Raw genomic sequence first — 11889 nt, 5'->3', positions numbered from 1 at the left:
AAAAAAGCTGATTTAATACAGCTTTATGAATTACTGCTGTTAAAAAGATGATTTTTAAAACGCCTCTTTAAAGCTCTGTTATTTCTTATGACTGTTTTACCTTTCCTTGCTCCAGGAATACCAAGACAAACTGAGATGCTCCCCTGTAGTTAGGATAGGTTCAGGAGATATACATAATATTTCTACATTGTAACCTTATAACAATCCCCCCAAACCGTCTGCATGCATGGAGAGCTCTAGATTTACCTACTTTAGTTCCTGTAAGCCTAAACAAAGAATCCACATCAGTACTCCCATATTTCTGCCCAGGATTTCCCAGACACAAATATGTGTTCACATATCCTTAAAATATTTGAGGTATGCACAGTAAATCCATTACTTTCATAACATGTCAGATGTACTTGTGAATGTGCAGAAGAACTGGACACCATATGCTAAGAAGCTGTAATGCCTCCTGGAAAATACAGATACACTGTGAGTGTCAGAACCGCCTGGCAGCACAATCCAGCACTTTCTGGAGTCACCAGACTTAAGGCTGCACCACTGTCCCACAGGACAGTGAACCTGCTCTTCCCAGCACACTGCTCACATACAGCTCACTTACACAGGCTGCCATACACCTAGGGAAGAGTACGTCTCCTCAACACCACCATACGTTGTATTTCTGGACTGAAGAGCAGCAACAGGAAACCCCTGGGCAGCTGGAAACCCCCTGGCAATGCAAGATCGCACGCACGCAGCCTTCCGGCTATTTCCAGAGAAATGATGGCGCTAAGCTGCTCAGCATAAGGTTAGGATCTGACCCAGCTTCTCAGGAGAAGACTTTGGTCTTTGGAATTGTGTGTTACCATAAATCAACAAAGGGTAGAATGTGCATTAGCGTAAGGGTAATAACAAACACATCAAGAAACCCAAGAACAAATTAAGCCAATAGAAACCAGCAAAGCAAAATTATCTACATCTATACGCAGTCTGGGGAAACATAATATTTAGAACAGATGGTCAGCTTCTTGTCCATTTTCTGCAATTCTAAATTTCGGGAAAGAAGCACTGCTTTGGCACTGTTACTGTACATGTTTAATGCAAGGTATTTAGAAAGCATGTATGCACTGTAAAAAGTTGTCATTCATGTTGGGGGGGGAAATAAAATTAAAAAAAGAGAAAGAAAGAAAGAAAGAGAAAGAAAGAAAGAAAAGTAGGTAAGATGCAGGTGCTAGAATTGGCTCTGTTTAGCCATGTCTACATGTGAATATCTCTGGTGTGCTTCTTCAACCTGGACGCACTGACATGTCCAGACAATCAGGCACATTGAGCCCAGCAGCGCGGGACAGGGGAAGCAGCTGAGCCAGGGAGGAGACAAATTCAGGGCAGATCTCAGCATGGCAGGGAAAGAGTGTGTCAGGAATAGGGATTTTACATCCTAGGGAGGATATTTGGTTCTTTCAGGAGACTTCTACTTTGCAATCCAAAAATGGGATGTTAGGCATACAAGGTTTAATCGCTGTATTTCAGCCCCCAAAAAGCAACGTGCAATGCAAATTTCAAAAAACCGTGTCCCTTGTTCTTATTGGGCAGCTCTGGTAAAAGAGTGTATGAAGAACATAACGTATCTTCCTTATATTAATATACAGTATAAAGAAATAGCTTTAGAGCTCGGGACACAAATGGAGCTTTAGATTAGCTGTCAACAATGTCATATCCATGTTAATAATGCCCTATTCATGCCTGAGGCTGACAGTCTTTCTTATTTTTATTCACAAATTCCATTTAATAACAGCAATAAGTCACTCTAGACAGTGCATTTCTAAGGGATTTTTGCACTTCTCAGGTGGTTAAAGTCACTTGACCTTCGGCCTCATGCCTTAAAAACTCCCTAAGAGATGTGCTAAATTGCCCAGAAATACATTGCCTGTCATGTCTTGTTGCTTAATTAAGGGCCAACCTACATGGCCTATAAGGACTGCCCTTAAGTAATTACTAATTGATCTCCTACTCAAGAAAAATGAATAAATTCCACAGCAGCCACACTGTCACATGGCATTTAGTCAAATTCATATTCTTCCAATAGAGAATGAAAAGCACACAGCGAACGGGTGGATTGAGGGCAGAAACATCTTTAGAGCGGCTAAGCCTCGCTCCTGGAGTTTGTCATGTCTTATTGGCAGTAGCCACCGCTCTCAGCCCTTCGCTTGCGTTGAGGCAAAATGCATTGCTTCAAAAATCAGAGCTTTTAGAAACTAGAACATATCTATAATTTTCCATCTGGATTTACCTACTTTGAAAGATATTTAATCTTTGTTACAAATATCTAATCAAGGAATCTCAGCAAGAGTGATAAATTGTCATCTGATGATAACAGAAAAAGAATAGTGATAGCTTACCAAAACAGACAGAGCAAATACATTTCAAAGCTCCTTCATGAGGAAAGGAGGTGGGATTTAGGATGGCATAGGAGAGGTTCTTACAGCTTTTGTTACCCAAATTGTTTGTCAGAGTGCATGAAACAGACTTCCTGGACTTGTTGCATTTTCTGTCTAATCCTAAAACAGCCCAAAAAAGTGTTGATGTCTTCTGTTTTTATAAGGTGATGAGAATGCTTTGGGCTGCATCAGAATCTTGAACATGCATAGGAGGATGTTTTCAGGTATGAGCAATACGAATACAATGCTCTTAAGAAATGTATGGATAACAACATTTATTAACATTCTATTACCTTGAGGAAGAGTGCTTTCATATATTATCCTATCCAAGCAGTTTTTACATACCGACTTCTCACACCTACACTGGTGGTGGTTTACACATCTCAAAATCACTCAAAGTGAAAAGGACCCACCTCTGAAACACTTCCCTTGGGCTCATTTGATGAGACCAGGCTTCATTGGAGTCAAAGGTAACATTATTGTTGACTTCAATGAGGCCAAGATTTTAGTCCAGTAGACATGAATAATACAAAACTATACTACTCTGATACACGATATTATATGGTACAGGAGGATAAGCCAATTTTTTTGGTGCCTTGTATGAAAAGCTGCAGTGGTTCCATGCTTCAGCTGATGCTTCATGCAGCGCTCCCCCCACTCCTCTGCAACCACAGTATTTACGCTGATGGCAGGGAAACAGGGAATCTGAGCTCTGGAAAGACACTCTGATCGCTGCATTGGCACTGGCACCAATGGCGTAACGTGAGGAACCATGTTAAGATACCTGTCTGTCTTATTAAATGCTTGACCGCTTTATTTTCCATATCTTTTAATATGTTAAATATTATAGAGTCGGTGTGTGTAAAACTGCAAACATTATGGATAGCTGGGACCTATCACGTAAATATATCTTCTTGTCATTACAGATACGTAACTGATGGTTATTATTTGATTTCAGTATACTGTACTAATTGTTTTAAAATATCAAGAGATCAAAAAATGAAATAGATGTTCTAATCGACAGGCATTCCTTAAGCCTGTTTGAGACAGAGACAAATAGCGAGCTACGAAGGGCTGCTTGCCCCTACCTGAATAAAACCGAAGGACTGAAAAGCACAGTCCAATCCGGCAAATGCCCTTTCAATCAGTCCTCTGGGTACTTTGTATAAAAATTACATCCTGTCCTATTTCTGCAGTTGATGCAATTCTGTAATAATATGTTTGATTAAGCTGGCTAGCAACAAGATGTGTAAACATATGCAATGTAAGCTAATTTTTTTGTAATATAACATTTTTACGGTTATTCATGGGCAGCAATGAACTGGCATTTCTAGTGTTTTGGGGTTTGTTTTTTTTCCCAGAACCTCAGAGCTCAACTAGAGGTTTATCACCTTACTGTCCTCTCAACTGAACATCAATATTCATGCATCATTTTGGTGTAGCAGGAAAGCACATTCCTTTAAAAATAAGGGAATAGTAATACTGGTAATTCCGATTCCCAGATGTGCCTAGTTTCTTGCAGCTGAAATGGCCTTTGCTATCCTCATGTTCTGCAATGATTTTTGTGTTTTTCTATAACATTTTTCTCCCTATACATGTGGGTTTTATATCCTCTTCATGTTGGTATAGCATGAAGTCTTATGTGGAATTTAGAGGATCTGAACTAAATGTAGCTAAAAGGAACTTTTGGATGAACTGCCTGGGATTTGTTCAGATCTGTTAAAGTAATGGGGGAAAGCACAAAAGGATAAAGAAAAGAAAGGCCTTAATCTTTGTTCCATGAGTGATAAAGCAGCATCACATGGGTGAAAATTGGCCTGACCTTCACCCACATGATGCTGCTTCTGCCTCAGCCACTCTTTCTTTGCTCTGATTAAGTGAAGATAGCCTCTTTCTCTGCAAGGAAAAGTCAAAGAACAAAAAGAAAAAAAATCCTGTCTTAACTATAAAAGGTTTATTTTTTTAATCACAGTTGGGCTCATACAAGCCAGTTTCTAATCTTATTTTTTTAAGCTAAAAAAGTGTCTTTTTAGAATTTCTTTGGCTCGGTTTCTTTAGCCGCTGCCGCTTCCCCCCCTCCCCTCGAACCTAGGTGCCTAGATCTTAACTTGCTTCCTTTGGATGTGCTTTGTTGCTCATCTTCACTTTTACATGATAGCTGTTTGACTTAAATGGGTTGTTCGCCAAAGGATTGCCCCTTGGGGAATGGAAAAACTGGAGGGAGGGAGAGGAAAAGCAGTACTCAGCTGGCTTAAATGGCATGTAGAGTCTATCTATTGGCAGGGTATCGCCAATGGTCTGAGGAAGCTCTCAGTGCTCAGCCTTTACCACCGGATGTCATACACCGAGACGTGGTTTTATGTATCAGGTTATCCATGTTCATATAGACAAGAGAACTTTGCTACGACACTGCTGTCAAACAGCTCCTGTGACTAATATTTTTAAGAGCATGATATTTAAAATTTGACAAGGATATAATAAGTCATGCTCCAGATAGTCAACATGCTCAGAGAGCTGGTAATGTCTTCAAAGGTTTAAAAGGGGACTCATTGAAATTAGTCTCTTTTTTAATGGGTACTATGCAACTGATTTTTGGTTATTATGCTATTGCAACAGGATCAAAATGTAATTTTAATTGGACATCGATCTAATAAAAATCACTTAAACTCACAGTTATGTAGGTGTATGTATATATGTGTCTGGCTGAGAAACCTGGCTGAGATCCAGTGAATTATTGGCTGAGTCCACAGGCTAGCTTCAATTTCCACTGGTCATTTTTACCCTCAGGAGCTAAGAATATATGATGCTGTGCAACATAATGGAATGTCACTGTAATGTGTAATGTCTGTTATTGTATTACATATCTGAAGTAGGCAATGAGGAAAGACCTCCCCGGCTTACCTACAAAACACAGGCATCGGGTAGCTTTTAGCTGGAAATGCTTTGTATATTTCTTAGACACGCTACATTACAAAACAGCAAATTACTTAATAAGTTCACAGTAGTTTCTAAAACTGAAATCAGACATATGGATACTAGCATGCTCTGTGTAAGTCCAGTGTGACTACCACTGATTAATTAGTGTTGGAGACAACAAACACCAATTCACTCTGTTTAGAAATTTTGCAGCAGCTATAATTCATAAGAACATGCTTAAAATAATGCTGCTTCTATTTTTGATATGTGAACACACTGACACTAACAACATCTCTTCTTCTTTGGCAGTGGTTTCAGAAGCATCAGCATGAGTTTTTTTTCTGGCCTGGCGAGACATTATCTAGCTATATGTCCTCACATGCAAAGCTGAATCAATTGATTATTTTATGGTGATATAACCGAGATTCGCAAGACCTAGTTTTTGAGTATGTAATAATACTGCTCAGACCATCTAAGAATATGTTCCCCTTTGTTTTCCCAAGTAAATTCCACCATTGTGCCCACAGAGAGTACCACACAAAATGTTGTGGTTGTAAATATGTTCAGCAACAGTTAGAATTTGGACCCTGATTCAAAGCCCATTGAAGTCAATGAAAAGACTCCTATTGACTTCAGTGTGCTTTGGCTCCGGCACTTGATTCTTTATTTAGAACTTGTAATGATTATTCAGTGGAAGAGGCAAATACTGTGAGCTTTGGGTGCTGCAGTCCTCTTGGCTAAAAATAAAATTAAATATATAAGGAACGAATTTTTAAGGGGAAAAAAAAAATATCATTTGTATAGAAAGTTTAAATTACTCTGGTATTTAATACATATATACATCAACACACACATTTATGAGTTTTTATAAGGAATCATACATGCTCATATAATACATACAAACAAGCAGACACTGTCTCTCTCTCTCACACACACACACACACACACACCCGTGCTCATACAAATCATATTAAGAATTTAAGATATAAACCTCCAGGGTTTGATACATTGGCTGAAACAGGAGTGTCCAGTGGCAGCTGAGATGCGATATGGTATCTGCAACACAACGTGGGACGGACAGAGGCTCTGTGAAAGTCTTTTCTCCTGAATTGGCAGGAGGAGGCTGGTGGCATCCCCAGGCCTTGCTGGACGGCATCAGGGTCCTGGTTTGAGGCAACTGAAGGGTATCCTTAGCCTCAGTAGTTAATTACTGATTATCAAGGTTCTGTGTATTTTCTTGATAGTCATCTTACAGAATTGTTTTTTAGCTCAGAATTTGACAAACCAACTGGTTTTAATTTTGCGGCTTGAATCATTATTTCATTAACAAGAGGACAGCATTCATGATGGCATATAAAATATTGACGCAATAGGCTAAATTTAAAAAGATGGAACATACTGAAAGCCACATTAGAAAAACAAGAATGTGTTTTCATTTAAACCACTAAAAATACTTTTAAAATACATTTTTCACTGAATTGTCTGGTTCTCTCAGAGTTTCTCAGTGCTGCAGCATTGCTTTCATGCACCCCTAAAATCTCACGTTGGGCATGCATGGTAGCACCCTCACCAGTAGGGAGGGGAGGTAGGTGGGTAACTTCAACTGCTAGTTAGTAGCTATTGACAGGACTAATCTGAAACCTACCTCACCATCAGAAGCTAATGAGGACCGGTACTTTCATTTCTTTAAGAGTTTGAACCAGCCATTATATCGTAGTGAAAATGCACGTTGCTACATATTAAATTGCTCTATATACAGCATGTTTTGTATGACTTTTTCAGTTCATGGCAGCTGCCTTAAACAAGCTTGAAAGGCTCTATTATGGTCTATTGGGTCAAAAATGGAGGGGTTTTTAAGTGCCGAAGTACTTAGTTACAGTGAATTGGTAACACAATATCCACACCATAATATGCAGATTGTGCATGACAAAAAGCGAGTAATTTCTAATCCCCATTTAAAATAAAAGCATAAATACCTACTGTATTCAGCATATCTGAAATGTTCTACCAGTACATATTTAAAAGAGACTCAACATGTTGATGTGAAAGACCAAAATGATCTGTACTTTGTTTATGCAACTTATCGAACAAAAGTAAGATTTATAGCTCTTCTTGAATTTTTGTTTATTCCAACTTCAATATTAACATGCAATCTTTACTGAAATGTAGCTTAGGAAATTCACAAGTGAAAATAACAGGAATGAAGGGAGGAGAATCTATATGAAGTCTATTGCACATGTGATTCCCCAGTGCGACATGAGTTCAGATCAGAAAGATGTCTCATCCTTCTTGGAGGGCCCATTTCTGGCTCTGTCATTCACATGAGGAGTCCCTTCTCCTTGGAGAAGACAAGAACAAATTGAGGAATAATGCAAGACACTACGAGTGTCAGAAATTAGGTTATTTCATTGCTGTATCTCTTTGCTGCACAAATTCAGTCCCTCTAACATCTGATAACCTCTTATAGGCCTTCCTTATCTATGATACTTGTCATATTTTTGTAAGAGAAGTTCGCTAGGCGGGGGGAGAAGAAACCTGTCCAATGTCACCACCAGGAGTAGGTAATGCTGGTGACCGTAGGACCACTGTCCTCCCTGTCTTTCCCACAGTCCTTATTTGCCTTACTCTGCCTGCTGTTTCTCACAGATTTTTGCTGATAACATATATAAATATCAATCTTCCTGTTATATTTGTTTAGTGATCCACATGTAGTATACGTAACATGGGGACTTGCATTCATTTGCAAAGCCTGAAGATATTGTTCATTATGTTTTATGTGCCAGAATAGATAAAAGTTATTCCCAGAATGGTACATGTTTAAACTGGCAAAGAAAAATGATTGACATCTACCATAAGTACTTTTGTCAAAGCTTTGGCATGTTATCAGTTTGCAAAGCTATTCTAATGAACAGTGTCCATACTCACCAGATGTGCTATCAAGAATATGCCAGATACTTGTAAAATTCTGCTGCAGTCTTAATGCCAAATGTGTAAAACACAAACAAGTTAGGCTACAAATTCCATTAGATAAATTTAGTTGGTTAAAGAGTTGAGCCTAAAGGGTCAAAGAATGTAAATAATTCTAGGCAGGAGCCTACCCTCTGGGCTAGTTTCACAAAATGTGGATTATTAACTCTATGCTCAAACACTAAATTGCCTTGTAAAAATTTGCAACTTTAATACTGATGCAGGCAGTAGTACAAAATGCTTAATTAAAATAAGGCTTTATCTTTGTATCTGAGAAATTTTAAAAAAAAAAAGTATTGAATATTCCTGTTTGTTTATCCTTTTATTCCCAAATGCCTCTTCCTAGTTCATAAACATTATTGTTTTCAGAGAGTACAAGAACAAAAACTAAAACAAAGTCTGTCACGAACACATTTGAGGGAGGATTTAATTCTTGCAGGCTCTTAAGACGCCAAGAGCTTGGCAGAGGTTTTTAGCCATGCCTTTTCCTCCCAGTTTTGAAAGAAATATCTACAGAGAGCTTGCTAACTTCCGAGCGCGCGGTAGGCCTATGCTTCGGTTGGGTTCACATCTGCTCTGACTACCTGAATTCAGCAGAGCAGGTACAGGATATTGGTGAATGGGATCTTGGTTGAGGTTTCTCCTGTCACTTTTTCAGATATTCAAAGTTGGGAGTCTTTTTTTCCCCAGCAACTTATCGTGACATTCAGATACACATATATGAACTTCCAAGGCTCTAACTATTAAATACCAAGTAAGTTATTTTAATTAACTAATTAATATAAAATATTTTGTTAAAGTTTAATTCTTTTTCGGGGATGCATTCTTGTTGGGACTGATACGTTAGTAACAGAACATCAGACTTTTGTTTGTCTTTGTTCCAGGAAGCAGATAACACATATTTGTGGATTCAGGTAAGAGCTGTTACACGAAGTGGGGATGTTTCTATTTCATTTCCTTGAAAATCTACTGTAAAACTCTGAAAAATTTAACTTGCTTATTGCCACTTTCTTACCAACCTCCCACCAATCATCCGAACACAGATTTTTAGATACTTACTTGAATGGTGTCAAAAATTGGCCCAAGAAAATATGCATGTTTATTTAGTGATATTTGCAGTGATTGCTCCCACACTGTCCCTCACAAAGTAAAAGTAAAGAAAATCATGGGTTTTGTTGTGGAGATCGTCCTCTGTTCCGCCTGCCATTATACTGGCTAAAAAGGATCCCTATGCCCTCTCTGGACTTGGGAAAATTCCCTGCTGCTGTGGGATTAGGGTATGAACTCCACTGCTGCAAGTGTCTAAAAGCCTTATTTATGCATTGTACTAAAATATTCGCTGCCCATGATTTCAGGGGTCCCCAGGTGCTCCCAGGTACGTGGAATGGTTACTGTTTGGGTGGTCTCTCCCCACTTGTCCGTCCCGTGCGAGGGAGATCCTCCCTTATGGTCTGGGAGGCTCAGTGACAGCTCTTCTTCCACCAGATTCACTTCTTCCCACTAGCTCTTTCTCAGAGTTAGCGTGCATTCATACAGAGTAATATTTTCAGAGTGTAAGTGAATAAAAACCCCAGTGTTTATTAGGATGTGTGTTGAAATTGCAAACACAGAGGTTGGTATATATGCATGCTAATCATTTCTAGTTATGCATGAAGTTAATTTACAGAAAGAGATTTACATTATTTTAATGGCATTCTCTGCAAATAAGATTCAATGATTTCAGTTTGGTTTTGATGCCTTTTTATGTTTTGCTTGTTTTGAGATATGTATTAATTTGCTTTATCAATAATATGAAAAATTAATGGAGCTCTTATTAAGGTTAAAAGCACCTCAGAGAAGTCATCACTTGTCAGCTTTTGTTTTATTACTATGAGTACAACAAAGGTGTGCTGTTATCACTGGCAAAATAATTACTCCCTTTTCCCTGGCAGGTCTCAGGTTGCGTTCCCGCTCTCGCTCTCGCTCCTGGAGAATTGGAAGCTGTCCTTCAGAGTCAGACAGAAGCACCTGCAGAGCAGCGCAGGTAGGAATGGTACCTGTCTGTCCGTGCCTGGCACGTCTGGGACACCTCAGCCCCTGGGCACGCAGCACTTGCACGCTGTGCCAGCTCCTGGGCTCCCCGGGACAGTTCTGCAAGGCACCCATCTCCCCACGCACACTGCGGCTCCTCCTTCCCCCGGCACGGGACACCACCGACCCGTCTCTTCCTGAGCTCAGCTGGACTCTGTTCACTGGCCTAAAACACTGGGATAAATCTCACCATTTTTCCCTTAAGAGCTCTAATCCTTCAGATTTCATGAAGGCAATTTTCCTTTTAATTTCAACAGAAGTTGTATCTGAAGACAAATGGCAGGATAATACCCATTTGAAATATAAGTGGACAGCAGCATCAGATCAGATGGGTAGTGAGAAGAGACTGAAAGGAAAATGATGATGGGGCAAAAATATCCCAACATCTTCAACCTTTTCATTTCAGAGTGTTTGTGAAGCAATGAAGAGGGTCTCTCTTTGGTTAATGCAATTTAGTGATAATTCTTTGGAAAGGAGAAAGGATCCTTTCACAGCTGTATCAACAATATCTACTCTTTTTTAAAAAATAGCAGCTGACTTGACATGTCAAGCATCACATATTTGGCCATGAAAGTAAAGTATAAGCCGTGCTGACCAATAGCGCAGACTTGGAACGATGCCACTGAAAAGCTGGTCTGTAAACTGATGCTACCTTATTTCTTGGATTCTAGGAGGGCTTGCTGAGATTTAACAGCAATGCAGAACTACCACATTCCTGGTAGATATTTCTTTTCTTGTTACATGAGACCCATGCATGAAGTGAAAAAGAGCAAATGAACATCAGGTTTACATCACCACTGATATGTGAATGATTGATCACCCATTAAATCACATACAGAGCTGGTAACAGCACACGGGGTAGCGTTAAAGTAAAATGTTTGATATTCTTTACTCTAATTAAACATGGAAATAATATGATGCAGCCTGTATTGTAAATGTTATTGCAGATTATAGACCTAGAGGAGAGGTGTTATGCCACCTTTATAGCCTCCAGTTCCTGGAGACTGTGACTTAGAGCTGCCTCAGGGCTGCCCTAAATTACACCAGTTGGTAATGACTCCCAAAGGGCTGCTATGCATCCAGTGGTTGCTGGAGTGTAAAGTACTTTGGCTATGCCAGCAGCCCATCATTTCACAATGGAGGCTGAGAGCAGCTGGCATAGTGCTTGGAGGAAATCCCCAAGTAGTGGTTTAAGACATTTTTCTAACACTTTTTGTCATGAGTGTGATATAAAATAAAGGCCAGATTTCCAAACACGCAGGGGCTTTTTCTTCTTTACTTAAGCATCTGTAGTTGTGGGTTGATAAACTTGGAGGTGAGGGTTTCTTTAGGATTTCAGAGCAGGTATCAACCTAATATTTCTTCAACTTGGCAATATTCCAGATCTCTGTCCTGGCCCCGATTCCCTGCTCAGTAACACTGTCTGTGCAGCATAGCACCACTGGCTGTCAAAGGCATACTCCTGATTTACATCTGTGTTAGCAAAAGGAGAACTGGACTCCCCCTTGTATGTGCA

The sequence above is a fragment of the Balearica regulorum genome, chromosome 9, assembly GCF_011004875.1.
Source record: "Balearica regulorum gibbericeps isolate bBalReg1 chromosome 9, bBalReg1.pri, whole genome shotgun sequence".
Classification (NCBI taxonomy): Eukaryota; Metazoa; Chordata; class Aves; order Gruiformes; family Gruidae; genus Balearica; species Balearica regulorum.
The sequence above is the reverse complement of the archived record's forward strand: the minus strand, read 5'-3'. Positions refer to the sequence as shown.